Source organism: Lathyrus oleraceus, chromosome 5 (assembly GCF_024323335.1).
Source record: "Lathyrus oleraceus cultivar Zhongwan6 chromosome 5, CAAS_Psat_ZW6_1.0, whole genome shotgun sequence".
NCBI lineage: Eukaryota > Viridiplantae > Streptophyta > Magnoliopsida > Fabales > Fabaceae > Lathyrus > Lathyrus oleraceus.
The window spans coordinates 445,132,590-445,137,124 of record NC_066583.1 but is presented as its reverse complement, the minus strand read 5'-3'; the positions used below and the strand labels follow the sequence as shown (position 1 = coordinate 445,137,124).

The following is a 4,535-nucleotide window of genomic DNA, read 5'->3' as shown; positions in this document are numbered from 1 at the left end:
ATTCTCTGGAAATCTTACCGAAGATCCAAACCTTCATTTATCCGTATTTGTTCAATACGCTGATACTGTTAAAGCTAATGGTGTCACTTCAGAGGCAATTCGACTTCGTCTTTTTCCTTTCTCATTAAGAGATAGCGCTAGAAGATGGCTTCAATCTCTCCCTTCCAACTCAGTCACCACATGGAACGAGTTGAAGAAAGTTTTTCTTGCCCGATATTTTCCACCAAGCAAAACAGCTATGTTAAGAGCCCAGATAAACGGATTTAAACAGAAAGACAACGAGTCTCTTTTCGAAGCATGGGAAAGATACAAAGACATGATGAGACTTTGCCCACACCATGGTTTGGAAGACTGGTTAGTAATTCACACATTTTATAATGGTCTCTTATACAATACAAGGTTAACAATAGACGCCGCTGCAGGTGGTGCACTAATGAACAAACCTTACGCTGATGCTTACCAGCTTATCGAGAGCATGGCCCAAAACCACTATCAATGGGGAACCGAACGAACGAATGTGGAAAAACCTCAACCGAAAACTGGCATGTACGAGATAAGTAACCTTGATCACGTCAATGCAAAAGTGGATGCTTTGGTCCAGAAAATTGAAAGTTTAAACGTATCACCTCCAGCCGCCGTGGTTGCTATAACTCAGAATTGCGAGGTCTGTGGAATCCAAGGCCACACTCCTGCGGAATGTCAACTCTTGACTGGAATCCAAGCAGAGCAAGTAAACTATGCTCAAGGAAGCCCCTATTCGAATACCTATAACCCAAATTGGAAGAACCATCCAAACTTCTCATATAAGAGTAATAATGCTTTATACGCACCTGGATAGTCTCCAAATCAAGCCCCATCTATATCTCCAGGATATCAGAAACCGAATCCTAACAATAATACCCCTAGAAAATCCAACTTGGAAATCATGATGGAAAACTCTATAGCTTCCCAACAACAAACCAATAAAGATTTCTTAAACCAGAACATACACACTGGCGAACAGCTTAAACAACTAGCAAGCAAAGTAGATGCCCTGGCTACCCATAACAAAATGCTGGAAACGCAAATATCTCAAGTAGCTCAACAACAAGCACCTACTGCTGCACCAACTGGTACATTCCCTGGACAGCCCCAACCCAATCCGAGAAGCCAAGCTCATGCAATTATATTGAGAAGTGGAACGGAAGTGGAAGGACCGTCTGACCCAAGGATAGAAAACCAAAACCCTAAGAAATCTACTGAGGAAAGTGAACCTAAGGAAAAGGAAGAGAGTAATAAGGAAACCCTAGAAAAGAAGGAACCTTATGTACCTCCACCACCTTACAAACCACCTATACCTTACCCTCAAAGGCTTGTTAAAACCAAAGATGTAGGCCAATTTAGAAAATTTGTTGATCTCCTTAAACAATTAAACGTTACAATTCCGTTTACCGAAGCTATCACGCAGATGCCCTCATATGCTAAATTCTTAAAAGAAATTCTTTCTAATAAGAGGAAACTTGAGGATAGCGAAACCGTTACACTCCCTGCCGAATGTAGCGCTATAATCCAAAACATGCCCCCTAAACTCAAGGATCCGGGTAGTTTCTCTATACCCTGTCACATAGGAAAATTTGTCATCGACAAAGCCTTATGCGATTTAGGAGCCGGAATTAGCGTTATGCCTTTATCCATATGTAAGAAACTGGAAATGGGAGAATTAAGACCGACCAAAATGTCTGTGCAATTAGCAGATCGTTCCATCAAATATCCTGTAGGAATCCTTGAAAACGTTCCCGTACGCATAGGTCAGTTTTACATTCCCACTGACTTCACAATTATGGACATTAGAGAAGATGATACGACACCTATTATACTAGGAAGACCATTCTTAGCAACTGCCGGTGCAATCATAGACGTAAAACGAGGACGACTCACCTTCGAAGTAGGTGAAGAGAAAATTGAATTCATTCTTTCCCAATTCTTGAAAGCACCTGCAATAGAAGATACATGTTACTTCATGGATATCATCGATGAATGCATAAAAGAAGCAGAGTCTGGAGAAGACAAATCATCAGACTATCTTTTAGAGGACAAATCTAAACAATGCCTAGCAATAACACCGGATCCTACGCAGTGTCTTAACAAACCAACCCCTGATTTGAAAACACTTCCCAAAAATCTGAGATATGAATTCCTAGACTTAGAACTTGAACGACCTGTGATAGTTAATGCAGATCTAGGAAGACTCGAAACAGAAAAACTCCTACATATCTTAAGAAAATATCCAACCGCACTAGGATACCACATCACCGATCTTAAAGGAATAAGCCCTTCTATTTGTATGCACCGCATCATGTTAGAAGAAAACTGTAAAACCTCTAGGGAACACCAGAGAAGACTAAATCCGATCCTAAGTGAGGTAGTAAAGAAAGAAATAACCAAGTTATTAGAAGCAGGTATTATATATCCTATATCTGATAGCAAATGGGTTAGTCCTGTACACGTTGTACCAAAGAAAGGAGGCATAACCGTTATTGAAAACGAAAAAGGAGAAACTATAACTAAACGAATCGAATCGGGATGGAGAATGTGCATTGATTATAGGAAACTAAACAAAGCAACCCGAAAAGATCATTTCCCTTTACCATTCATTGACCAGATGTTAGAACGATTAGCTAAACATTCACATTTCTGTTATTTAGACGGTTATTCAGGCTTCTTTCAAATACCAATTCACCCTGATGACCAAGAAAGGACAACATTCACATGCCCTTTTGGTACCTTCGCGTATAGACGAATGCCGTTTGGTCTGTGTAATGCCCCTGCAACTTTTCAAAGATGCATGATGGCAATATTCGCCGACTTTCTCGAAAACATCATGGAAGTATTTATGGATGACTTTTCTGTATACGGACAGAGTTTCGAAGAATGCCTTGAAAACCTGGAAAGAGTTCTGGAACGATGTGTAAAAGTAAACTTAGTACTTAATTGGGAAAAGTGCCACTTTATGGTACAAGAAGGCATTGTTTTAGGACACATCATCTCGAACAGAGGAATTGAAGTAGACAAAGCCAAAATAGAGGTAATCGAAAATCTTCAACCCCCAAGAACTGTGAGAGAAGTACGAAGCTTTTTAGGACATGCCGGTTTTTACCGACGATTCATCAAAGACTTCTCTAAGATAACTAAACCCTTAACCGGACTGTTGATGAAAGATGCTGAATTCATATTCGACGATAACTGTTTAAAAGCATTTCAAACTCTTAAACAAGCATTGATCTCCGCACCCATTATGCAGACACCAGACTGGAATGAACCATTCGAAATAATGTGCGATGCCAGTGATTATGCTGTAGGTGCTGTTTTAGGACAAAGAAAGGATAAAAAGCTTCACGTTATATATTACGCTAGCAGAACCCTGGATGAAGCACAGATGAATTATGCCACAACCGAGAAAGAACTCCTAGCAGTGGTATTTGCGCTAGATAAATTTCGTTCTTACCTGGTAGGAGCCAAAATAATAGTTTACACTGATCACGCTGCTATCAGGTACCTTTTAACAAAAAAAGATGCTAAACCTAGACTCCTAAGATGGATCTTGTTACTGCAAGAATTCGACTTAGAAATCAAGGACAAGAAAGGAACTGAAAACGTAGTAGCAGACCATCTCTCTAGACTTGAGAACCTTGAACCAGAAAGAACATCCATTAATGATGATTTCTCGTATGATAAACTCATAGCTACTTTGGAAGAGAACAACTCCGACATGCAAGTAGAAACCACCTTAGCTATATCTGTCATACCATGGTACGCTGATCTAGTCAATTATTTAGCTGCCGGAATAGTTCCACCTACTTTATCTTACCAGCAGAAGAAACGATTCTTCCACGACATAAAACACTATTACTGGGATGATCCCTTACTTTTCAAAAGAGGCCCCGATGGTATTTTCCGTCGATGTATACCCGAAGAAGAGGTAGAAAATATAATCCAACACTGTCACTCTGCGCCTTATGGCGGACACACAAGTACATCCAAGACCTGCTCTAAAATCCTACAAGCTGGCTTTTATTGGCCAACTATATGGAAGGACGTACATGCGGCTATTAAGGAGTGTGACAGATGTCAACGCACGGGAAACATATCTAGACGTGACGAGATGCCACAAAAAGGTATTTTGGAAGTAGAGATTTTTGACGTGTGGGGGATAGACTTCATGGGACCTTTCCCATCCTCTTTCAGTAACAAATACATACTCGTGGCAGTTGACTACGTATCAAAATGGATCGAAGCTATAGCTTCTCCAACAAATGACACCCGAGTAGTAACTAGACTCTTTAAAAATATAATATTTCCGAGATTTGGCATCCCAAGAATAGTAGTCAGTGATGGTGGATCACACTTTATATCCAAGGTACTCGAAAAACTACTACTTAAATATGGAGTGAGATATAGGATAGCAACACCTTACCACCCTCAAACCAGTGGACAAGTGGAAGTATCTAACAGAGAAATCAAGCAGATACTAGAAAAAACGGTCGCCACTTCAAGGA

The 4,535-nt window shown here is 40.2% G+C and overlaps 1 pseudogene; it reads right to left on the bottom strand.

The window, feature by feature from the left end:
- Positions 1 to 245: 245 nt before the first annotated feature.
- On the bottom strand, positions 246 to 345 carry LOC127089294 (uncharacterized; annotated as a pseudogene).
- Positions 346 to 4,535: the final 4,190 nt, after the last annotated feature.